Source organism: Apus apus, chromosome 8, assembly GCF_020740795.1.
Source record: "Apus apus isolate bApuApu2 chromosome 8, bApuApu2.pri.cur, whole genome shotgun sequence".
NCBI classification, from domain to species: domain Eukaryota; kingdom Metazoa; phylum Chordata; class Aves; order Apodiformes; family Apodidae; genus Apus; species Apus apus.
The window spans coordinates 9,766,984-9,794,694 of NC_067289.1; the positions used below are offsets into that span (position 1 = coordinate 9,766,984).

Below are 27,711 nucleotides of genomic sequence, written 5' to 3' on the forward strand. Positions count from 1 at the left end.
CTTCTGGACAGTTTGTTTTGCAGCCCTTAATCATATACCCATCACTTGCCACCCTGGGGGGGATGGACTGACTCTTGGCATAGGTGCACACTCAACTGCAGAAAGGACACAACTATTAAAGATAACCTCATTTGTTGGATTGATGCTTTGATTTCTGGCTACTATTTTCCAATAATTCTTTTATGATGCTAGCATTACTCTGCTGGTCAGATACAACAGACAGGTTCTCAGAAACCTATAAGCACAATTATTACACAAAATGTATTAAGCCAGTCAAATTAGTGACTGGGATTGGGATGGCAACAGTATTTCATGCAAGAGACTCCCCACTCAAGTTATGGGCATATTACATCCTCTAGATTAATAGCAACATTGCCAAGGAAAATAATTGTTTAGGTTTCAGTTTAGGGGAAATTGTAAGCTTCAGTTTAGTTTTTTTAGTTTTAGGGACAGCATATCTGACATTAATTCAGTCTTTATACATGCATATGGTAGAAAGTCAAACATGGCAATATTTTTGTCCTCATCTCTTTCACATATATTTCTCTCAAACATTTAAGCATCTGCATTTTGTGTATTTACTCACTGGGTAAAAATCATTTCTTGTTCGTGTGAGGTGTGACAGTTTCTTCTGGGGCAGAATTTTTCCATTTGATCTAGCAGCTAAGTTTACACATGTTTAGATATACCTTGGATCAGGATTTAGGAGAAGCAACTATGTGAATATGCTTGTATATCCAGCACATCCAATTTCTTCCCCATCCTCTGATCCAATCAGAATTAAAATGCTCAAGTTTCAGATCAATTGTTCCAAAGATTTTTAAGCATATTAGGAGGATGTCAGTCACACTAATTTAAGTCACCCTGCTGTGAAAAAAGAAATTGTTCAGAAAAAGTCATGCTCCCTCTCAATCACAAAGTACTATAAAGTAATCTAGCGTAACCAATTCAGAAAATATCAGACCCATAACTATACAATGTGAAATGTAGTGTTGATAAAATGATTTTTAATTAGAATTTAAAGCTCATTTTGCAGTTACTCTACAAGACCTATTTTCATCTTTAGCCACCAAGTACTGAAACCTAAAGATTCGCAGTATGCATTAGTTACTAGGTCAAACACAATGAAAATACACATATGTAGATTACTCAGTGAAAAATATCAAATCTAGAGAAGACTACATACAGAGCAGAACTGGTTGGAAAGCTTTCATTGAAATAGGTGTCTCTGCCCTATTCTCCTGCTTTACTCCCTCCCAACCCCCTCAGCAAATTAGAAAAACACTTGAGGCAAAGCTTTTCAGAGGAAAACATTATTTGGGAAAAGTAATACCACGTGAAATGAAACAAATTTTATTTTCCAGTTCAACTAATTGAATGGAAATAGGAGACATTTGTTCTAAAAAAATGAACGTCAAAATAAAATGCTTTCTACCAAGTTTCTCAAGCCACTCCAAATCTATTCTCTAGTGGCAGAGTAAATAAGGAGGTGTAAGGTTTTTGTTTGAGAACATTTTGAGGTACTCGGTTTTGTTTCAAATTAGGATAAGCAAACCTCAACTTGTAAACTGTTTTAATTGCATATTGCCATGAATAAATGTTTTAAAAATGTAAAGAGAGTTGAGTGAATTATTTCAGATGACATTTAAACTGAAATGAAAAAATTTAGGTTCTTTTTTTATTCTTTTCCATTTGTGTTCACTGCCATAGGGCTAAAAACAACAAAATAAGCTAAAAAGAATTATTCAGGGGGTTGGAATTCAGCCATTAGACAATATAATAAATCATATATGCCTCCTCTTTCCAGACTTCCATCCTGCAACCGAGTTTTAGACAAGCCTGGGTCAATTTCAGACAATTAGTTGAATTTAAACATACATCAAGACACTATGAAGTAGAAATTAAAGACAGCTTCTATCCTCTTAAATGTATACAATTAGTAATATAATCTGTTTGCACATTTCAGAAGCATGTGCTCAAATTTTCTTTTGATCAGGAGGGTTACTAACCCTGCCATTGACCATTAATATTTTGGTCACAAACTGAAACCATATTGAAATAGTGCTTTCTAAAAAAAACATCCCAGGTACATGAAAGGAAGCTGAAAATTTGGCTTATATTGAGCTTTTGGTCTGAATCTTAATATAGTAGTTACAACAGAATCCAAGTTTCCCAATGTCAGAAACACAAAGTCAAAAAAGTGATTGCTGAAGAGCCTGCTGAGACTTGGAACAAGACAAGCATAGATCTCATTTGGGCAAATATGATAAGTTAACCTTGTAGAAAAGAGTTGTAGAAACTCGTATGACAAAAGTGAGAATCTCTTTACATTCCCTTTACTTCCAACTGTACAAATAAAAAATAATATAAATTAATGGGAAAACACTATTTTTGGTCTTCCCTGTTTGGTTCCAAAATATATAAAAAGGGCTTTTTTCCAACTGTTTCCCCATTCTTCAGTTTCTGCCATACATCCTCTTCTTGCAGCTTGGTATAAAAAAGTGGAAATAAGAAAAAGGAGAGGAACTAGACATAGGGGAAAAAAAAGCCTTACTCCCTGATGCACAGCCAATGCTTTTTAGTTTTAAAAAAGTTAATTGAAAGGAATGAAATTTTGTTTCCAGAAAACTCCCCTCCCAGTTAGTAGGAAGGGACTCTTGCAGCAATGAAGTGTTCTGCATCAGTGTTTCAAAATAGCATTTTTCCTACAAAAAAAATCCATAGGGAAAACATCAACTTTTGCACTGGCTTTTATAGTGGTGTTTGGCACCTAACCCTTCAGTGCTAACTGAAGGGACACTCTATCAGCATCTACACCTGCCTTCTACCACAACTCCTAGCTGCTTCAGGGAGGAGAACAAAACACAATTCCCAAATTCAGCCACGCAACAATCTTGATCTCTAGGGATAAAACGCATTCACTTTTTATGTGCTGGCAGGAAGCTTATACACTTTAAATTTCACTTCAGTCTCTTAGATTTTTGTAACTAAGACTGTTCTGGGTTTTTCAATAGATGTGATTTCCACCTTCCCCAGTTTCTGTACATAATAACTCAAGCAACTAACAACTCACAAGAAAATCTCATTGGGTTTGATTACATCAGAACATTACTGACTGCTCTCTGAGATCATTCTAGCTCTGCAACTTTAAATTTAGTTACTAAATACTGAAAACACCTAGGTCAGCAGACCTTTGTGGCTTTGTACATTGACTCACATCTTTCTTTCAATTTTCTTCCTTTTTGCAGCTTGAAATGCCTGTGAGGGAACTTCTGTCAAAGTGTGTCAGTGGCAAAATCAGGACACCAGGCTTGTTAAATAAACAATCAGCCCCTAAGCCGTTCCAGAAAAAGGATGAGATTTCTCATACTTACATCTTTTGTGAGTTAAAATTTATTTAGGTTTTGAGTCCCTCAAGGCAAGCATGCAGTGTGTAAAGCAGAAGCCCATAAGAGAAACATCTTACTCCTAGTGCTTACTGAGAAAAAGCAAGGCTTTCAAAACAGATCAGAAAGCCACACTTCATTAAACATTAGCCTTCCTTGTCTAATAAACTTCCTCCTTTATTTTTCAGTTGCATTCATTTGTATCTATTTTTAAAAGGCAGCTTAACTTTCATATAGACAAGATATTTGGAGACCAATGGCTTTTAATGCTCACACTATAAGAGGAATATCCAAATGGAAGGGAATTTATCTCCATATTTTTTTTCCTTTTGTGTCTAACAAACGCATGGGTATTATTCAAATACTGCCCAGGCTGTTTAGTTAAATGCAACTAACTGTTCTGGGAAAGACAATGAAGAATTAACAGAAGGAATTAATTTTCTTTTGTTAAAACACCTAGAATCTCACATATGAAGAGTTTTACTTAATAATCCATACACAGTTAGATGTATACATATATATATAAATATTGTTAATTTTTCATGTGAATGCAAAGGGGTTTAGAAGGATGCAAAGAAACCTGACACCAGAAACCTTTCCCTGTTTCAGATTTTGTTAAAAACCTGACACTCGTGTTAATGGAATGGCTGGCTGAAGTTCACAAAGCTTGAAAACAACTCCAGACCTGTTTTCAAGCATTCATAGCTTCTCATTGCCATTAGAGATGGGTCTGAAGCCGCCTCAAGCTGGAGGATATTCAGAGCCAGAGTGGAACGCTAAGAGACAAGTGAACATAGGCTATGGTTCTAGATCTGAACATTCCTGAGTTCAACAGCACTTGGATCCTAGCTATGTATAAGAGCTCCTCTCTAAATAAATGAAAGATAAAGGTTACTGAAATGCCAGTCTAATTGAAATGCATACATGAGCGGAGTTGGAGTATTTTGTTTTATTATTGGGGTAAAATTCACAGGGGGAAAATTCGAGTTGCATTGTGACCTCCAGCAGAATAGCTGTCTCTCTTAGTGTTCAGTGGAACTTAATGGTGACCCACCACAAACAGAGTAAAGTCTATTACTTTGTAGTCAGGAAAGAAATTTATTTATTTTTCATTTTACATTAAAAACAGTGAACTGTACTTTATGCAGGTTTGGTGTGCTCACAAAAGAGCAGAGAACACAAGTAGTTCTGCAGAAAAAGAAAGCCACAGCTACAATTTCATTTCATTTCCATATTAAAGAATACCAAGCTTTTCCAGAAGCTTCCCCAGTGTCTCTTCTGACCACACTAGCTCTATACTGCATTATTTTGTGAAAAAAGAGAAAGAAACTTCTTCTAAAGTTCACCACAATTTGTTACGGCTCAGCAGGAACATAATCTGGACTTCTTGCAGTGCTGTAACCTAATTTAATTTCCCTGTCAGACTGCTTGATGGATGTGTCTATAGAGTTTTCAAACAGGAGATAAAACTTTTTACTACTGAAGGCAGAAAGTACTTTCCTTTTCATTTGCTATCCAAGGGTTCAACCATCACCTGCTCAGCAGGGCTGTGCTAATTCAGCTATTTTTTAACAATGTATTTAAGCTTTATTCATTTAAAATGAAAACATAGAAATTAAAACCTTGCATAGGCAAAAGTCTCCAGTTCACAAGCACTCTAGAAATTGCAGGCTGTACTGTTCAGTATGTTATTCCTTCATTTTAACTTACAGCAATACTCACTTTAAACACTAGCCAAAGAACAACTATTTAGCCAGGCTGCTCTCAGTGTGATGTGTGAGCCAAGAGGGACTGGGAAAAAAACAAATGTGCCATCTGCACAAGATGAACTTCATGGCAGAACTTCATGGCCTTCAGACACAAGCAAATCAGAAACCCTAGAAAAGTGGATATAAACTTGGGGAGACCAGAAGTAGCACCATCTTTTTTCAAAGGATGTAAATCTGAGTGGTTTCATGCATTAACAAGTGCTTGTACTGAAAGATTCCTCAAAAAAAGAAATAGACACATGTGCTCACAAGTTTGCCTAATATATTCCCCTTTATAAGGGTGCTAAAAATATTTCAGCTCTCACTGCTGTCTTTATAAAGCTTGGTAAATTCCAACCACACCTACATGGGAAATCCCCTCTGAAAATATATTAAGGTATTTTAATAACAATAGATTTAGGATTATTCTTCTCATCTGTGCCAAATATGTTTTTCTAAGCTTAAATGCAGGTAATAACACACTGTGTGATGACATAGTGCTATTATTTATATCTGAGTATTTCCAATTTGTATCACAAGTATTTCTGCCTCTTTAATCTACAAAACTATAACTTTAGAAGTAAACTCTTGAAAATTGATGATAGATGGAATAATTTTTTATGATAAACTTGTTTCAAGAGAAGTATAAATACAGGGAACACAACCCAATCCTGATCTGGAGGACAGAAAAATCTGGATACACACATATGAAGTATAATTTGTTGATTAGTATCACTATAAAGGGGAAGCAATTCTACTTCACCTGAACAGAGGTGAGAGCCCATTATTCTTCATGGAAGATAAGAGTAAAAACCAGCATAAACATTACTGCAGGAGTTGTTTTAGGGCCCAGCAAAAGCAATACCATAAATAGTCTGAGACACTGAAATAAGATAGATAAATCTATTGATGACAAAGTCTAAGTGATTGCAAACAGGACCTAAATGCGGAGATCACAACATGAAGAACAAAAATATCCTGACAGGCATGTATCATCTGCACAGGCTCTGAAAGCTTGTTTGGGAGGGCAGCAAGCAGAGCTGCTGTAATTAAACCTAGGAAGTAATTCTAGCACTAACCTGTGCCCATCCCACCACTTACGATCAAAAAGACAGAGCGGAGTAACGACGCTGTATTAACTGAACACATGTAATAATTTCTCAGAGCACTTTACTAGAAGGTATTAACACCTTCACAATCCTCTGAACACAAATTTAAAGCATAAAAGCAGATTTCAAATCACAAAGAAAATTCATTCTAGGCATTTGCTCTCATCAATCTTAAATGTATTCTCCTATTTCTTGAAGATTCCCCAGCCCTTTAACTGTTTTCTCTGATTCCTTTGAGCACTATATTATGGGATGTGAAAGACTGTTCACATTTCCATATAAGTTACCCACAGTACACGTTCCCTACTAGAAATATAAAACCTGCCTGATGCGAGTTTACCTCTGTATAGGACAGAAGAGGATGCTGGACACGAGCGTTCACTGTTCTGCAAATAAATCTATACCTAATATACTAATATTTGTGTCAGTATCAATAGGTTCATTTCCTTTGGGTGGGCAGAATTGTATGTCCCAATCTCAGGGTCAGAGTCACAAAACCAACAGCTGAGATGTACAGGAGCACCACGTGTGCCATCGGAAGCAACAGCTGACCACACAGAGCTGCTGTTAAACTAGATGAGTTATCATAAAATTGTGTAAGGGTTAGTTACAAGGAAATGAAAAACAAATTAAAACCACTGAGTTGTTAACAATGAGTAATATAACAGGAGGAGCAAGTAATACTTATCTACTAAAGCAGAGAGCAACTGGCACTACAGGTAGAAATCACAAGATGTTAGATGTTTGTGGACACTTCTATCTCCTCTCTTGCTAGCTTAACACATTGATAAAAATTAGATGCCTACATACTGCACACCAAGCTTTCGTCAGTAACAATTTTTATAATTACTGAGTGGTGCCCTAATTAATGAAATTAACCCCTTTTGGCAAGGGCTCAAATATTCACTTCAGGCTGAAGCAAAGGATATCAGCTGTTGGTAGGAGTTTGAAAATTGTGCAACACTGCTCTGCTCCTCTCTGCTTCCCCTAATCCCTTCACAAGCCCAATGGCATTACTTAAACTGAATGCAGACCAAACTTGGGGGATTTTTTTTTTTCTTAACATCCAAGCTAACATGAAGAAACTTTGTGAGATCCATGTCTAGTCTTCTTAAATGTAAGAAAACAATTCCCATGGCTTTACAGGTTATTTTACTCCAGCTGGAATTAACTCCTAATGAGTCAGTGAAGAGTCCACTTGGCTTCACTGAGTGTCAGATCAGATGATGCCTTTCCACTGTTTTGCATCTGTTGCTTTAATGAAAAGCAAACATCTTAATGAAAAGCATAACGCAGGCAACAGCTAAGAAACAAAAGAATCTCTCACTAAGACACTTGCTTCAACAAGCGAGTAATTGCCTTCGGAAGTGGAAACTTTATCAGAAGCCAAAGTTATAAGAATTGCACGTGGAAGTCAAGATTAAAGTTCAAAACTAATCACGTGTTTTTATATGAACACACTTATTTAAAAAATAGTTACTCAGAAATCCTCAGAAAAATGCATGCTTTATGCAGAGAATATCCTGGAAAAAAAGTGTGGTAGATACTCTGATTTTCATACCAAAGCCAAAAGCTACACAAAAGTTGAGCTCTTGCCGTGAAAGCCAATCAGATTCAGCCTTAATGGTGACATTTCAGTGCTTTCAAGGGTATTTCTGAATGTGTATACAAGGCGTTCCTCTTGTTCTCAAAAAAAGTTCAGTGCTTTTCATATCCTATTTGCTTCTTCATTAAAACATTGCCATAACAGAATCCAGCATATCAACCACTAGATGATCTTCCAAGCTTCTCTTCTTGAGACAGAAATAACACTGCAAAGATGGTTAGGGCACTAGATTCATTGCATTAGAGACGATGTTGCAAAATTGGAAAAACCTTAATCAATTTAAGTGGCTCAATAAAGTTTGACAAGCAGTCAAGACTGAAAAGACTATAGTTGCAGAAAACAAGACAGCATTGATTAAGGTATTAAAAGTGGAGATTTCTCACTCATAATACCCAAGGGCAAAACTTACTTAAAAACAAAGGCAAAAAGACAGTGAGATCACAATTTCTCAGTTTTCTGGTGTAAACTTAATCAGGTATATGTAACTTTTCTTTCTGCCTGTAACACCTACCGTGTCACCAACCTTTTTTCTTTTTGCCATCTCTAACATACTTTATCCTACATATCTACTGAAGGTTGTCACTCCAGAAATCCAAACTGGCTCTCAACTCTCAATCTTTCTCTAAAATGTACTTCTCTAAGGAAATCACCTTACAGAAATTCAGCCTCACTATTTTACCTCTTTACTACACATCATTTAGCTTTCCTCATTTAGGAAGTCACTTCAGTCCAAAATGTATGTCCTGCGTGAAGCAGGACTGTAAAGCAGCTCCTTATTCACATAAAGTGCTCTTTCAGTACAAACCTATGTTTCATTCTGATGTAAGAATAACCCACAAATATAATCTCACTAAGAGATCTTGCTAATTAGGATACACTTGATCTTAAGTAAGAATGGCCATATAGAACTGGATAAAGTGCAGGGGTAAATTAAAACATTTTATTATTTTAGTTCAATGTTGACAAATACTCACTTTGGAACACTATTAGATAAATTTACAACGCTATAAAAACAGAACTTGCCGTTAAAATATAATTTAAAGTCTGCAATTTTCTCAAAAATTAATTAAAATTTGCTATCACATTTTCATAAGCATCTGTGAAGTTGCATTAAATCTAACAGATAAAGTTTAGTATTTTCTACACTTATTTCAAAACTCAAGAATTATCATCATGTACTCAGAATTTAGATGTGGTGAATCCATATTTACTTAAAACATACTATTTCAGATTTGAAAAGCCTAGAAATGCAGGTTTCTGAAAGTAAATAAAGTGTACATTAACTAGTTCAATACAGGTCAATATATATGCAACATTTTTAATGTTTTTCACATGGCAAGTCCTAGTTCAAAATCTAGCAGGTGTATTACACTTGACACAGCTGGTTATTCCACCGTGAAGACCAAATTAATATTTTAGCTTTTGCAATGCCAAAAGCTATGGTAAGAAAAAGCTGCATTACAAATTACTCTAACAGCAGGATTTTACAATAGATGAATGCAGGAGCCATTTATAATGCATTTGCTGCTATTGAAAAACAAATAAACATTTATAGTCTATACTAATTAACTTTATAGCTGAATTAGTAGTATTCCTTACTCTTCTTAAATAGAAGATATATTGCAAGGATGGCAGTAAAGTCAAATACTTCAGGGCAGTAAAGGCTGACTCATCTTAAAACCTCTTTTGTCCTCCAAAACACATGGAGCTTTCAGATGTTGTGAACTACAGGCACTCAGCTCAGTACCGATACTCTCCCAGCAGACATGAAGATGTGACAGAGCAGTATAAGGAGGATGTAATGTCCAAATAAATTACCATCATCTGAGCACAGCATCTAAGAAGAACAGCCAAGTAGACCTGCCTCACCAACACACAGTATGTATTCTCTAGAAATAACAAATTATTTCCTGGTACAAGGCTAGGAAGTGAATATACTTAAATACCAAGGCACATCCTGCCAGCTCATCTGTCCACGTAAGTGAAAATTCAACTTGGCCATGAATAAAATCCTCACAAGTTCTCACAAGTACACAAAGCACTTTTATCTTGTATCAACATACATTTCACCGTGTTGAATTTTTCTTTTTGCCTTGTCTTGCTGCTGCTAGTTGCAGTAGTACTCTGTGGCAAACTTAAGGACATGATCAGTTTGGTCTCATGAGAAAAAACAACAACAAAGCAATAAAACTGAAGTCTTACCTTTATCGAAGTCATAAGTAAGTTCCAGATCAAGCCTGTGTGAAAGCAGAAAAGCATGTGGCATCTGAATCTCTGCAAGACCCATTGGAAAGGTTCTTTTTCCTCATATTAGTAAGCAAATTATTCACAAAGATCTGGGCTGTGCTCAGCATGCAGAAAAGTACCTGTTAAAAGAAAGAAAAATGTGTTATAGTTAACTGAACTCTGCTCACCTTGCCCATTAGAGAAAGGGTCCCTCAACCTCCTGAATTCTTTCAGCTCTCATGAATGCCACCTAAGTCATTAAGATACAGGATGAGATTATTTTCTGTTATTTTCTACACAGAGTTACAGCATTCATCTCTTGGTATGAGAAGTGCCAGTTATTAATTTAAAAATCATTATTTACCTCTTGATCATACAGCAGTAACAATTGTTTATAATGCCTCATCAAATATGTCTGCACACTGTGGATAATCCTCAAGTTGGCCTAAAAGTTCATTTAAAATACAAACCAAAACAATTTCTATTACAACCATTAATTCTTGTCTAGTGACCTTACCTGGCAAGCACTGGAAGCTCAGATCCCTGAACTGTATTTTATATTTGTTTTTAATTTTACAATTTAAAGACATGCAGTCAAACTTCACTGAGATAATCACATTTCTGTTTTGCTACAGGCAAAATGAGCTCCTAATACAGACAAAGGCAAATGACACTGCTTAGCATGTCATAAAACCATTCAAAACCGATTTACACAAATTTTCTTTAAATAAGAGAAATTTTAGTGTTTAAATTTGATTAAGTTTTTTCCTTTTTCTTCAGCCTACCTACCAACATATTTTTCAAAACTCTGTCAGTGCCACTGAAAATTTTCAAGCCTTTTTTTCCCCTAGATGAGGAAGAATGTTAACTCCCAGCTTGCTGAGTGTGTGATTCTGTAAGCACCATTTCATGAGCACTGAAGACCCCAAAACATCTCATCACAGATTCAGAACCTTGGAATCAACCACTTGCTTGGTCTTTTCTGCTATTTCATGCCTTGGAGAAGGATGTTGTATTAGAACTCTAACAATAAAGTTTGCACCATTTAATTTGAATATAATGGTTCTCAACAGAGCAACACAAGTTTTGAGGGCTTAAGTGGGATCTCAGACCCTAAACCTACTGGATCAAGTGCTTCAGACCTGCACCCATATCCATATATTGCACAAGCCCATGTAAATATTGACAGAAATAGACAAGTCTGCTTCTAAACTAGGCAGATGTTGCGATTACCAACAAATACATTGCACTGAATATATACAGACATGACTATCTTCAAACCACTTTGAAAATGTTGTGTATATTGAGTTTTCTAGTAGCTTTACTGCAACATAAACTGCCCAAGAAGGACAGCTCCTATTGGTAAAGGATACACACAATTGCCACTACTGTGAGATTAGACAGCAAAATTCTAGAAGAAACTGAAATTAAGCAACTTATTGTGATCTTGTTTCTGTATTTACTGCATTACTTGTGATTTGTGCAAGTATGAATAAATCCAGAGTCTTGTCCCTAGGCCTAGAAGACTGATATGCAAAAATACCCCATGGACCACATCACAAACTGAATTTAGAGTTCCTTGTAGTGTTCAGCATCACACTTCTACAGACATAGATCCTGGCTTGCTGCAAAGAAGCTAATCAATGCTTGAACTATGGTTAACAAACCAAAGGCAGATGGGTGACAGTGCAAGCAATAGAAATGTTCACAGTGCCCAGTTACAGTGAGCTGGCACCACTTGCTCCTTCTAGGAGATTATAATCAAGGCAAATCTATGCATTAATTATGAGGTGTTTTAATTCCAATAATAAACATTCTGTGATGGATGAGTTTTTCACAGCTGTTGTCTATATAGCTATTTAATCAGAGCATGCTGGCAGAGGCTGTTAATTCTTCATCAAGTCGCCGACTTCAGTGCATTCTGCTTTCTGCAAGGGAGGATGACAGTTGGTAGAGTGACTTGGGCGGCTGGTCAGGGGACATGGCATTTGGCAAAGGATCAACGCATTAGATGACAAGCCAAATTCCATCAGCTTCCTAAAAATACTAGCAGACTGACAAACAGAAAGTGCTTTAATTGCTGCTGCTACTGTCTTCATTTTTTCTGTTATTAATTGGCATTGGATCTAACTACACAGGAATGTCTACTTCATGATACTGTTGTTCCAGAGAAGAAGAGAACCAGCTAACCATAACCTAAGCAGGAAGAAAACAAAATCAGACAGCTTAGGGGAAAGAAGAAGAAAAAAAAAAAAAAAAAAAAAAGCGCACCAAAACCACCACACCTTTCAAAAGTTCTGGCATTTGAGTTAAGTATTCAACCTTCTGAAACCATACAACTCCCCTGCTGGAATATGGACCTCTATCTTAGATAGGTATCATATGACACATGCCTCACTGGGACTTTAGAGATGGAAGTTCCCAAATGGGTACAAAACAGAGGAAGTTAACACTACTCCCTCATTGGGGCATCTAAGACCTGACTCACAGAATTACACTCAAAGGTCATCAGGATGCTGATTTTCATTCAGCCTGTGTCTGCCTCAAAGCACCCACTGGCAGTTGTGAAGACAGTTCCTGTACCACACACATCTGTCCATTAAAAGCAGAGATTTCCAAACTTACTCCACACATGCCACCAGATATTTTTTAAATGCTGTCAAGTACAGCAATATTCACTCTGGTCATCTACACATGGAAGAAACCTATTAACCATTCCCAGAGCCAAATGGACAACTAGGATACTGACCTTAAGCAGTAAAGACAGCCTTATTTAATCTACAGGACAGATAGTTGCAAAGCTTCCTATCATTAGCCCTGGTTTTGCTTTCTAGGGGCTGTTACAGACTAAACTCTTCAAAGTACCAAGAGGTTCAGGATTCAGTCACAAAACTGGGTCCCTGAAATCAGTCAAAAATTATTGTGACAAACAAAAACACTGCAGCAGTGCAGCTGCAGGGAAAGTTACCTTGCCAGCAGCACAGTCTTTGACATTGAATGGCATGCTTGAGTTCATCTATTTACAATACTGCTGAAAAATGTATGAAAAATTAAAGTATATCTTATTAATACTGACTAATTTTTATCTTTCCAGTTCAGGGTATTTAAATCTCAATTTGACAAAGGTTTTTATTAACTAAAACTGCAAAAATGATCCAAATACTTTTCCCACTAAAAAAAAATAATCCTTATTCCCTTTTCCAAGAGAAAAATTAGTCAATACAAAAAGTTCATAATTTATTGGTTTGCGACTCAGACCAATATACAGAAACATATCTGTTTAAAAGAATGAAATTTTGGCACAAGAGACATAAGCATCAATATCTGAACTGTTGAAAACATAATTTGAAATGCCACTGGTTCAGTACAACCATATCTGAAGATTAAAGGCATTTACAAGTCTGAACAGTTTAAAGTAAACTTGGACAAGCTACTAGCAGTATTTTGATTTCTGAGCCTCCATAAGACATGTTCTTTGCTCCCCCATAACCTGGCATTCCAATACGGAAAGTTTGTCCCTAGTCAGTCTGCCACACTGATTTTTGTTTTTTGTTTTGTTTTTTTTCCTTCTCCATCAGAATATTCCTTTTCAGGCCACTCATTCTTGTCACATCTAGACGGACTAGTCCCTGTTGTACTCACTAAAAAAGTATCCCAACCCTAGTCAGTATGAAATTACCCTATGATTGTGTACCTTACTTCACCAAAATGCCAGAACTACCCTCATATATTAAGATTGTGTACCTGTGGTAGATGCTTCAATTAGATGAATTAAATTAAATACTAGTCCTACTAAACCCTTACCCAGCCAGGTAATTAGACATTTTATCCCAGGTAGTATCTTAAAAACCTCATTTTAAAGGAAAGTAACTAAGAGTAGATGGCTGTCAGGAGGAGTGTAGCTGTCACTCCTTCCCTCATCACTAAAGACAAAAATCCTAGATTTTAATCTTTGTGATTATTATTTTAAAGTACAAGTAAAAGGTCTTTGGGTTGCTTAGAGGTTCAGTAATCCAAAGGCAGCTAGAACAACTTAGCTCCCTACTCTTTCAGTTTTCTATTTGTTTCTAACAGAGTTAAGGAAGACAAAATTCATACAATATGAAGGAAAGCCATAAAAGAGCCTGGCAAAACCTGCAGAAACTGACAGTGCCAAGTCTTACACCATGCTCTTCAGCAGTTCTGCTGGACGTCTTGCTTACAGCAATTCAAATTTTGCAAGCAGCAACATGGAGTTCAACTTATCATTTGTCATAATCCTTTCCTAAAAGGCAAATAATTAAGTTCACAAACTTAGGAGAGGGGTTTTCTGCGGTTGTGTTCTCTGGTGAATGCTCTCTACTGAAATTACCAGAAAGTTAGAAATTAAGACAAGACAATATTATAACTGAAAAAGAGAGGGCAAAACTTCCCCTGGTTTTAGCAACAGTAGGATTCTTAGGCAAAATCATTTATCATTTCATACTTGAATATAAATTGTAGATATACATGAAAATAGAGAGCCTGACCCTTTGAACAGTTATTCCAGAAGTTTAGCACCTACTCAGAGCAATCTGTTTGCATACTTCATGCTATTTTCTGAACAGCTGAAGAAAAAAAAAAACAAGGAGAGAGAAAATAAAGCTGGGGGGGAAAAAAAAAGAATAAAATCCAACAAACATAAAACAAAACCAAGGCAACCATTTTTTTGCTAGAACTGATCTCTAATAGGCAGCAGAAACCAGTTTCCTCGATCACCACGTATCCATGACAATATAAAGCATAACAAAGGAAAATTCAAGATTATGACACTTCATACTACCTCTGCTACTCTTCACCTCCTCCATATACACAGGTTTTAGAACTCCCACAGTAACTTGTGAGGTGATGATTACTCAGCAGATTTTGAAACACGGATCTCCTATATACCTACTGCTGCCTTTCAAATCTGCATACTGATCACCTGTCCAGAAACTGTTTTGTCAAAACACCAACTTCCCTGCGTAAATTGAGTGAATATAAATTTTCTCTAGGAATCACGGTTGTATGAGTGTGCTTTGATGCCTTTATTTTTCTAGCAAGAGAAGCATAAGAGTATTATCAGTAGTGTCAGCTTTCAAACAAGGAGCAGTCCCTCTCCCCAGAGATACATGTTACTGCTCTGAGTCACCAGTCCCAGGAGAACCTAGGAACCAACACCTGCCTGCACACGCACTTCCCTCCTCCTCCACTGGCCATCGCCTGGCACCTTCCCTGGGGCAGAGATGGGAGCAGCAGCAACATCATCCTTCCCCAGGACAGGATTTCTCATGCCACTTAGAGCCATTTTGTCATCCTGCTCCATAGCAAAACCAGAATCACATTATTTGCCACATATTGTCTAAAAACATGTCATTCCTTAAATCTCCTTGTTTGTTTTACATTCTCACTATCAATCTAAGCTAAAGCTGGTGCTGAAGAAAAGCAGAAGAAAAAAAAAAAGTCCAAGGATGCTATGTAACATTTCAGAATGGTCAGCTGTTGATACCAGCTTCACAAATGAGGAGAGGGATAATGCATGGAGAAGTCACTCTTAGAAACAGAGAAAAAATAATTTTAAAAAATGAACTATCAAGATAAATAAAGGTCACAACAGTTTAACTTGTAATGAAGTCAGGCCCTTCCCTAACTAGTAGCTTTGTTGCCTTTGAAACATGAACTTCCTTCTCACAAAGCACAGGATTCTAACATTGCATAAGATTTGTGGAGAAATTCCCCCACAAAAACCACCCACAGAAACTCAAAACAAACAGAAAACGTGACCATCTTTGCACGTCTCCTGTCACACACCAGGACAAGAGGCAGAATTTTAAAAAGTCTTCTCACTGTAGCTATCAGAAAGCAGAGCTGAAGCCAGCTTTTTTGGGGGGAGCCCCCCCCATAATTTGTGCCAGAACAATCCAGCTTTTTGCCCCCTCCCAACACTTAGTATTGGAAGCCACCTTTTCAGAGGAGACTGACCAACACAGGACTATCAGCACAGCCATTCCCTCAAGAAGTACCCTTCTGTTTTCATTTTCCTCGCCTCTTTCAGAATTGGAAGGGAAAGATCCAATAATCATCCCAAATTCTGAATTCCCACAGAGTGGTAAAACAGCATCCAAGACAAATTTGTTAAGAATCTGTGTTAAACACCCACAGACCCAGAAACACCCATGTAACATTTCTGAGGAAAAGAATTTTTTACTTAAAGATGGATTTTACACTAGCACAAGATTTTGAAAAAACCTTCATGAAAGCAGTCACTGTTTGCAAATACCAGACAACAAAAATTCAAGGCCAAAACAAAAGCATGAGTTGATCCTTTGAGATCAATGTACATCATCAAAACATTATATGAAATCCCAATTCATATATTTTTAACACCTTGGGACTAAGACTCTGAACTTTGATACTGGACAGAGGGTGAGAGAAATTTTTTGGTTGCACTCATGAAAGACTCCCTAGATTTCAAGCAACTTACACATGCCCAATGCACCACTTACTCCAAGTGGGTCAAAAAAAACTTACTCCAATTGCTATAATATATTAGGTATCATTCCCACACCTGTAATGGAACTTCATTGCTCTGACAAGAAGTGCTTAAAAACCATAACTAGCTAGTTGGACTTTGGATGCCCTCCTTTTGTAGTCCCAAAGTCTAGAAGAGTCCTCTCTTCCCATGGACATTACTTAAAGTCACTGAGCTTTGTGAAGAAATCACCAGAAAATGTGTGTAGGGAAAGAAAACAGTGAAGAGATTGCAAGCATATAAATCTTGAGTAATTCCTTTTGTTTCAATGGGATTGCACAGTGCAAGTGGAAACCCAATTTGTTTTTCTAGAAATATCATTAAGCTAAAGTGGCCGTTCCTATTATTCTGTTTTCTTTGGAAAGAGGCAATATTATTACTTTAAAGTTATTCTATACACAAGTGTCCTCTCAATAGCCAAAAAGAATCATTACAATTTCTGCTTTATTGAAGTTTTCAAATTCATGGTTTTTAGCATTACCTAAACTTACCTAACACACGAAAAAAGTTAGCGGATTTTCTTGGTGCAATATAGAAGCGTTCAACTTAAAGATGATGATCACGGCATCTCAAGATGTCAGAGTAAAAAGCAAAAGATGGAACAAAAACAAAACAAAAAAAAGGTGGCAAGAAAGACAAAAATACACAATTCTCTGTTATAATAGAACCTCAATTTTAACCACTACCAGAGAAGTATCACGTGCTACACAAACTGGCAAAGTTGACACCCAAACCTTCTCCATGTTAGAGAAAATATTAACAGACTGGCTTTCATGCATATATATTAAAGACTTCCAAAAATACTACTCTTCTGGAAGGAAGTGCTAATTCAAAAATCTGTATTTGCAGGTTTTCTTTAATATATGTATTCTTATGTAAGTTTATTAATATACAATGAAGAAATAAGCAATTAGAACATTTACACACAATCATATGCACATATAAAGACTTTTTTTAAAGTATCTTTTATCACTTCCCCCCACCTGCCTCCTCTTACTATAACTGGTCACAGGAGTTTAGTCTGAACTGCAGGCTTTCACCCATGCTATATAAAATTCAAAGGCCACAAGCCAAATTCCACTCTCAGTTACACAGATGCGACCTTTAGTGTCAGAAGATTTGCACCAGTGTAAGCCAATAATAGATTTTGGCTGCCCTTATGGACTTGATTTTGACAGGTGGATGGAACAGGACTGGAAAGTTATATTTATTTACCTCAGGAAACTAGAATTCACATCTAGCTTATAAGAGATTTGAAAGAAGTTTTATAGTCCAAAAAGTTCGTCTCTAATGGAATTACCCACAGCATAAAAACACTACAAAGAAGAGTTTGCACAATTCATTTTTATGCCCTTAATCCTTTCTTAGAAGAGGTCCAGGGACAAACATGTAGGATATTGCAGAGCAGGGCTAAGGTGCAGTTGTAGCAAACGCACCAGGTTAGGACTTGGAGCCAGCACTACTTGTTGTCAGCCTGCCTGCCTACAGAGGGTTGCCATTCCCCTGTGGCTTCTGAGAGCACTGAATTACAGGCACAATGGCAAGGGAAGGGAAAGGAGGTAAAAATAAAGTGCCCTTTGAGAGTTTTTATTAAACCTGACAAAGAAATCATGCAACTTGGGAAGATGAAATCACTTCTCAGCTGAAAAGCTTGTTATTTATGCAATATATACTGCTATTTCAAAAGTGCCATGGAAGCCATTAGGAATAAAATGTTTAATCCAATAACAAATGCAATATATAATGTATATAAATAAAGTGTATAAAATTGGTGTGAACACAGAATTTCTATGCCAACACACTATTAAATTGCAAGTAACAGTAAAGCTCTATATTATCATCAGAAGGTGGCTGCTGCTTCTGCTTCTTCAAATTAGTGCCCCTGGGAAAGGAAATTATGCATATTCATAAAGGAAGCTGCTAGCCAGTGCACTCTGAAGGGATCACCAATGTAGGATCACTGCAGCAAGGCAGAGTTACAGCATTAGCAGAAACATAACATTACTTTGCCAAAACAGGTATTTAATACTTGATAGCCAGGGTTCCATATGAAAATGTAGATATTCAGCAGAATAAATAATAAGCCTGTATTTTAAGATATGAACAGCAGAGCGGAGGAAATATGTCTAGGACAGCAACACAAAAAATGTGTGTAAGAGGAACGTGAGGTATTAACAAATGAAGTTCAGAGCTTTACTCAGAATTGCAATTGGCAAGCGTGTCATGCTCACAAAAGTTTAGTGTCTGGGCTCATTTAAATAAAAAGCTAATTAGTATTACTTGGATGGTGACTGTCACCTACTAAACAGTGATGCATTGAGATTAAATGTTTAAGTCAAGAGATTCACGTGGATTATGCAGACTCAATTCTATTGAGAAGTTGGTGTGAAGTTGTTTAAATGAGCTTCTGGAAGACACCACCCTTCACAATGCGGATAAGATCTGCAGGCAGGTTTGCTTGGCAGGGTTTTGCACTGAGTGAAAGTTGTTTAGCTTGTCAGCATCAGGGAGCCTCAGTGCGATAAGTCAGAGCTGTTTCAACAAGTGATCACAATGGAGCTTTTGAATTCATTTCCACGTAGTAAGAAAAAGCCTGTAGCTTCAAGCCACATAACTTACTAGATGTGGGCAAACAAGAACACTTGACAGCAGAGCCAAGCCAAAGAGCTTAGCTGGGATCAACGAGCCGTTAGAGCTGACTATACACGTTCGAAAAAAAAATATTACATAAAGTGATATGTATCTAAGGTCACTGTGGGAGTCAGGAAGTAGTGCCAAGACATTCTTGCAGGCTTCTCCTTTCCTTGGCTTGCCTTCATTCATGGACCGAGAATCCAGCCTAAGCCACAGGGCTCAGTGCAAACTTTCACTGACTTACCCACCTCTGACAACTAACAGGTCACATTGCAGAGTTACTTATATTTAGAACAACAGGTGGGCAGCCCTATTCCAAATTCAATCAAGTTAAAACTTTATATTTCTTCATGGCTTTCATAATTCTAATGAACTTCCTGTTGCAAACTAGATGATGGGCTACCCAGGCCTGCTAGAAGTTATAAATGGTATTTTTCTACTACAAACATTAACATATTTCTTCTCTCTCCAGGAAGAATTCTTAATGCATAAATTTGGACGCACTTGGTATTTCTTACACCTCACGTAAAGAATGCCCTAAACTCATGTTAAAGTTTACTTTAGTGTGACAGAGGAGACATTAGATTAGCATTATTTTTATAAGCAGAGCTCCGTCTTAACACCATACTGAACACTGTCTTATCCTACTTCCTACCAGGAATCCATTCAAAGGGATTTGGTATCAATGTTATTACCAAAGGTTCAATCCCTAGACACTTATGAACACCATTTCTCCAGTAGAGACCACAAGAGCTAGACAGCCATCCTTAGCCTCCCAGCTCCCTGTATTGGGAAATATGCTCTGCAGATTCTCCTCATAGCACATGAAGAATTAGACCAGCATTCCTCAACATATCATGCCACAGAGCTGGCAGAGTTCGAGGACCTCTCCCCTCCCAGGCTGCCAGCAGAGCTCCCCCAACCCACACATCTTCCTTAAGAGGTCCAGAGCCAGACAGCGTCGCCAGAAAGGTGATGAGTGCCTTACAGCAGACCCACTGGTGAGCTCTGCTTGTCAGCATAGTCCAGGCCCTGGTTTCTCCACTGGTGCAGTACCCAACACTAGGGGTAAATATTTACCTCATCTTAGTTATTGGAACAGATAAACAAGACAAAACCAAAGCTAAAATAGCTTTTTCACATTAAACTCTCCAGCCAGACATCCTACTCCCAATGGTACATCAGTATTTCTTCCTGCCCATATTTGAGCAACACCTCTATATAAATCAGAAATGATGGTTACAGCCAAGACTAGCTTTCTGGTTTCAGGGATCTTTTTAATGACACCATCTCAGATTCAATGTGATAAATCACTTTCAAGGGTATCTAAGGTGTATATGTCCTGTGGGAACTCCAAAGTCTAACTGATGGCTACTAACATTTTCTCCTCTGCACTTTAAAGTAAGAGATACGATCATACTAACGTGTTGACTGAAAACACACAGGTGACCATCTCCATTTTGACTCATTATGTTTCCTGATAATTTAAAATACGTTGGTAGTAAATGTGTTCACAAATTCATGTGGTGAGGGGACAACTCTTCCTATAGCCCTCATGACAAGTAGGGTTAATGTCAGCAATTAAAAGGATAATTAATCTTATCTGTCAGTGCAGCTGCTTCACATAATTCTACCCTAATAGTGAATATCACATATCTTCGCAAAGTTAATTTAAAGAAGTAGAAACAAAATACTGCATTGAGATGTAGCTTGCTATGGTCCCTTCCACCCTCAGTGCAACAAATCCTCTAAATTCATAAATTTAGAACTTTCCAGTACTTTTGTCCCTGTGACCATCTCAGTGAAGTCAATAAATTTACTGTCACTGGTGACAGGAGCCTTCTCTGGACTTTATTCTGATAAAGGACCAGAGTGAAGTCTTTGCAGAAGATTTTAAAAGCAACACCCCACATGGCATCCAGCTTGTTCATACACTCTGAGACAGGACCTTTGGAAATCTCCTACTCTTGCTGGAGCTGGATGCTGAATACAGCCAGTGACACTCATTTCTACTATGAGAAATAATCTCTAATGGCTCCCACCATCCTGATGTCAGTTTTCCCAAATGGAGGGAAAGTCGGTCTTCTATAAACAGCTTTGTAAGAGGAAAAGGGGAGTCATCCTCCTTTTTACAATACAGGCATTTATTGTTTAAGGGAAAGCTGTAACAAAAAAGATAGAGCCTGGGATGCAAACTTCATAAAGCATCCCCAGAAGAGCCTGAAACTGCACGATCCCTGATGACTTTTACCGGTGCTGTTTTGCAAGAAGGTGAGATACCAAGGATCCCAATCCCCATGTTCTCCAGGCCATCCACAGTGCTGATTGTATTTCACTTAGCAGCATATTTCCTTTCTGTTGTACAATTTTGAAAAAATACTGTGGCTAAAGTGAAAAGGAAATTAAACCTCTAGGGATGCAGAATACAAAGGAAAAGTTTAGAAAGATCCAGAGGTGAGGAATATCAAGGAGAAGCTAATGAGGATTTAACCTATGTAGCTCCAGTAGCTCTGCATAGAACAAGAGAAGTAGATGAAAAAGCAAGAAATTACCATCAAAGAGTCCAAAATAGAGCAGGACAGAAAACTTCACTAAATTCCCCATTGGGTGGCCTGCATCCAAGTTCATGGAAATCAGCAGTCAGCTTTTGACAGCAGCATTTAATGTTACTTAGCTAAATGGCAGATCCATAAGCAAAACTAGCTTACTGAGAGAGTGACAAACTCAAACTTAGAAGACCTATTAAGAACAAATCTGAGGAGAATTTTCAGGGAAGGTCATGTTCAAAGTTGCAGATTTGGGCCTTCCTCCTGCAGGATTTAATGCTGAGCCCATGAAGAATTATGCTGACTTTAACAAGTTTTCCCATAGGTACCTACAGGTGCCGATGAACCGAGGTCCTGAAGCAGACATGAAGTTATATTCCCAGAGTAAGATTACTTCCACAGTTGAATATATAAGCAGTGTCAAAACACTTGACAGCTATACCAAGGTATTTTGCTGAAACATGAATTTTTCACAGCTGAAGAGCACAAGATTAGCTAGCACCAAGATGTGAACGTGGCCTGACTGGCCACAGAGTTTCACAAGAAGTTTAACATGCAAGAATGGAGTTAATAACCATATAAGCAGATACACATCTTCCATTACTGAGAGCAGGAGTTAATGCAGACAGAAAGTTTGAACTGATGCAGAAAACTGCCAGATATACAAGAAAGACCAATTAAAAACTTGTAGCAATGCTAGTGTGAAGTGCCAGACTCTGGAAACTGAAAAAGCCGTGAAGAAAATACCTGGGCATGTCATTTAGCGGCTTAGAAGCAACTCGCAAAAGTAGAGCCTGCTAAACATATCCAAGGGTGCATTAAGATGGCAGGTTTTTTTCCCCCCTCAATTTTCAAGAACATTTTAACTATTCTAGCTTCAACTAGCAAGTATCTAAAACAGCTAATATTCCCAGTAATAGCTAATTATTGAGGCCCACATATTGCCAGAGCTATCAATCTATCAACTTTACTTTTTATTATTAAACACACACGCTAGGAGTCCATTTTTATCCTCCCTCAGAGGCCAATAGTTTTAAAAACATTCTGGTCCAGAAGGTATTCTTTGAATAGAAAAATCCCATTCTTCTACTTCGCCATGCACTCTGATAATTTCTACAAAAAATAAACCTAAACAAACCTATCTTCTGTCAACAATGTCATGTTCTTGGTTGAAAAAGAGTCTCCTATCCTCTACTAGTATCTGTAGATGCAGAATTCCAAGCTAGGCATAGGTGAATTACTTTGACTCTAATCACCTTCTGAGGCAAAGACAACCCACAGCTGGGGACTTGATCTAATGGAAGATACACAAATGGAGAGGAGAACAAATGAGTGAATGATACAGGTTCTTTTTGCTCAACTCTCATAGTCAACGTTTACTAGATTGAGGTACATGTATTTTATGCTATATGAAGATTAGCCTGCAGAACTCTCAGACTAGGAGATTATTAGGAATTATGAAAATGAGCTATTGCATAGATAACCACAGTCACCCTTATCCCTCTAACTACGATGAAATCCCATTTTTGAGGGGTACATGTTTAGCAGGTGGTAAAGATGATGCTTCTGCAGGCATACTGTTGTACACTTACACTCACCGAGATTCATTGGACATTTCTAAAAATCATACTCTATATTTAGAAACACACTGCTACTCTGCTGGACATTGTTAATATTTAGATGTCTCCCATCACCGCAGTATTACAGCACCTGGCAAACATTAATTGCAGCACCCTGTGTAACTGTAAACACATTGCAGCTAAGGAAATGAAGCACAAGAAGCCCTCATCCAAAGAGGAAACCCACACTGGAGTAGCAAATTGATCCGGAGTATCTCAAATCTTCAGCTATTTCTTAAATTTTGGATTATAAACTCCCTAAGCTCTTGTGTAAACTCTGGTATTGGAATCACATTTTTCAATATTGATGAAAATAATTTAACTTAATATGCAACAAGAATACATTACAATACTTTAATATGTGGAGCAAACAACAGACTTCCAGAGAAAAACATGCAAAGTAAAAATTATTTTCTTAAAATTCAAAATATGGCACTTTGAGAATTCTCCCAAACAATAAGCTGTTGTTTCTTTCCCAAAACACATCACTTGAGTGAAATAAACAAAAGCAAAAGTGTGTCAGCCATTATGAAAAAACAGAAGCTAAATGTTTGTCTGAAACCACCATCAAAACTAAAACATTTTTAATAATGTTGTTAACCAAACAAAATATGATGTTGATACAATATTTTCGGCTCTCAATTTGATAATGATAGAATACTTTGCTCCCACAAAATAAAAGCAACATCTTTCATAACTGGCAGCTTTTGGCTCATGCATTTAGGGCAGTAATGAGATGGCTACTACTAAAAGTCATTACAGAAGGTAATAATATCTGAAGCATTTGATGCTTAGTTTTGTCTGCACCAGAAACCAGAGACAGTGTGTCCGTACAGACATACATATATATACACACACACACGAAGCAGCAGCGGAGATTGTCAGAAATTAAGAAACTAGATACTATTCACAAAGTTAAAAACAGAATAGGAGAGACAAAGAAGGGAATAAAAGCAATATGAGTGAGGAAGCAAGGGTTGTGCATAAAGTAGTCTGCTATCTCACAAAGGAAATACACTGGAAAAGACCCAGTGGAACGTACACAGAGTAACATGATTACTTAAAAACCGAGTATGATCTACCAGCAGCACCTTATTTGTGAAACAGAAGCCACATAAATGAGAATTGCAGCTGAATCAAATAGACATACTATAGACTCTGCATTTTTGCAGAGCCAGACATGGATGTGTCTGGAGGCTCAATGGAAAAATGAACATAGAAACAGGAAAGATAAAAATTTCAAGCACTCATTTATTATTCCTTTGTTAGCAAGGATTCTGCACCAAACAAGACCTAATATTGCAAAGATGGCTGCAGAAAGATACTTGACATGGACAGAACTCACCATGAATCTATGATATCCAAGTAAAATAAATCCTGAGGACACTGACTAGACGGGGACTAGATAATATATTTAAGCCCTTTCTTTCTGCTATTTGTGACAAAAGAAAAGGAAATCTTTCTACTGAGCTTGTACCCCAGGAAATACTGCTTTCCATAAGGGCAACAGTAGAAGGCGAAGATTTCAGGTTCTACTTCTTCTGCCTAAAGCAGATTACATATTACAGATATGGCTCTATCTTAACTTCTGAACTTCAGTTTGCACCTGAAGTTTGAATTTTGATATTGCCAACAATAGACCATTTTCTGGTCTATATGGGAGGGTCATGAATAATTTGTAGTCTCACTACTCACACAGAAAACAACTTCAAGAAACTGAGACTGCTGCATTTAGGGAATCTAGGATAGGCTCTTGCCGTTGTCTTGCTGAAAAGGTTGCCAGGTCATCAAGTCAGAACATCTGCTTTTTCTCCATCTTACAGAAGAAAATTCCCAGCACACATCACAAATAATTTTAAATCATTTCAAAGCACAAGAAATAAAGTTCATACTAGTAGAAGTGTCTGCACACATGGAGGAATAGCTAGATTTAACCTTGCTTTCCTGGGAGAACCCTAATAGACTATTTGCTCTGTGTGTGTTTTTTTTTTTTTAAACTAATATCATATACAAGTTTGATTAGTAATACAAACTGACAAACTGCATGTAAATAAGATGTAAATAACTCAAATGGATATTTAGAGTTAAAAGATACCTGAATGTTGTAATGGGGCCACAGGAGTTGCATACCAAACCTTACCTATTCATGAAAATTATTTCATAAGGCAAAAGAAAAACAGTCACCTGAACAGCACATTCCAAATCAGATAGTTATATGCTAATAAGTCTGCTGTGACAGTGACTAACTACACTCTAAGATGGAAGTAATAATTTATTTCCTGTCCTTTTAGTAATAGTTTTACAGACTAAACCCCTATGACAAAAAATGCCACCTGCACAGTCATCACAAGATGCAACAGCTTTTTATTTCTAAAAATAGTTTCTTTTTCTTTTTGGTACCCAGTTAACAGTGTGCTTTGGATGCCATTATAATATTACTGTAGTACTGATGTGGAAGACTAACAGGCCCAGTAGGGATTGAAGTCTCACTACCAATTCAAATCACCTACTGGATGGTCATCAACATGCAGAAAGTAGTATTACTCTAGAAGCACTTACATTAGAAGATGAAAGATTAGATATTCCCTTCAAAAATATGAAAAAAGTTTTTAGTTCTATCATTTGGAAAAATCAGTACCACAGGTAAAGGGTGGATTTGAAAAATACAAAATTCTGGCTCAGTTCAGATCATCTCCTTTATTCAATAACACGTTTATTCCAGAGGTCAGTCTTTAGCATGTTCAACATGCCTCACTGAATAGAGCAGACCTCCTGCAGAAGTAATAGAAAAAATAAGCATAAGCATGAAATAAGAGAAGCATTACTACTGCACAGATTGCTTTCAAATCCCTACCTTAGCCTAACCTTTAAAATCAAAGTTCCCTGATTATCACTCACAAAGCTATCCAGCAAATTCTGAAGTCAATACAGTGGAAGAAAAGGGCCTTAGTGATATGCGGGTATAAAATTTTCTATCCATGCTCATGCAGTCACATATACATACTTAAATGTAACTAGAAAGGAGTTACACTTTCTCCCTCAAACTGTTTGCATAGTAAGTGAGTGCCAGGCAATACTAAAACTGTGATCCTGAGCTGGGAAAAGCATGAAGAACCACCACATGACTGACTGTATTGGAAGCCACCAGCTTCCAATGGTGTCCAAGTGCAATGAAGTTTTTTTTAAGCAAACCTCTAAATCGAACTGTTGCCCTGAAACATATTTAAAGACTTGCCCTACAGATCTTCTAGGGCAAAACTTGGCGGAGTTCTGGATAATGGCAGGCCAGAAAAATTGCTCTGCATGGTTTGCAAACTGACCATTGGAGTATACTAGCTGAGTGCTGAACACAACCTCCAGGATCTATTAATTAGACACAGCTGCTCTAACATACTTCTAGGCTTGTAACATCATCAATTCAAGCCTGAATCTCCTTCCAAATGACCATATAAAATATACACTCTGTTTTAAGTTCCACTGCAAAATGATGGCAGGATTAAGCTGCAAGTTCCAGATTCCCAACAGCAATTTAATGTTTAATTCCCCTCAGAATTGTAAACATAGTACTCAAAAATCTGCTTTCTAATTATTCACCTCTAACACATGGCTGGAAAAATCTGTGAAAAAAGTTTTCCTTGCAGGAAAACTAACACTTCTATTTATGGTAGAACCAGAGACAGCAAAGAAAAAAAATCAAGTTTGTTGTAGCCACTTTGCACTTCTTCATTTCAGATCAGCACAAGTGCTTTTACAGACAAACTAATTGTTACTTAATTCAGACCCAAATCTGGACTCCAAAAATAGGTGGGACCTGCTGGGTGAGTGTCCAGGGTCCTTCTCATACATCCCAGTCCTTTTCCATCAAATAAAATATGATTACAAACCCTTTAAATATGCCAGCAGAGACTCCAGAATTAAGCCTTTGTGACTGTTCAATGTTTTTACAAATGGGTTGGTGTTAAATTGCCTTTGTCCCTTTAGCTCAGTAGTCTTCTAAAAGCTGCTGCTTCCAAAAATGAAATCGCACTGGGAACAAAACAATATATCCGAGGCTGAAACTTGGACATCACATGTTTAGCTTCTGTGCTCTTAGCAATCGCTAACTCACAGGTTTCTCTGTCTACCCCAAAATTACCCCCATGTACCCCTTAAACACTGAGGACAATGCCATTAGAATTGATATTCATGTACTTGGTTAAAACCTATAATTGATCATTGCATTCTTTAAGATGTGGGATGTGATACAGGTGCTTTCTGATGTGCAGGAGCAGATCTGGGGCAGCCATGACATTTCCACGGCTCACTCCA

The 27,711-nt window shown here is 37.3% G+C and overlaps 1 long non-coding RNA gene across 5 annotated transcripts in view; it reads right to left on the bottom strand.

The window, feature by feature from the left end:
- Nucleotides 1-27,711, bottom strand: part of LOC127387789 (uncharacterized) — a 215,046-nt gene that overhangs the window by 119,261 nt on the left and 68,074 nt on the right. For all 5 annotated transcript variants that reach the window (XR_007890208.1, XR_007890209.1, XR_007890207.1 and 2 more), the window contains exon 2: nucleotides 10,052-10,215. This is a non-coding gene — a long non-coding RNA (uncharacterized LOC127387789). The remainder of the gene's footprint in view (nucleotides 1-10,051; nucleotides 10,216-27,711) is intronic.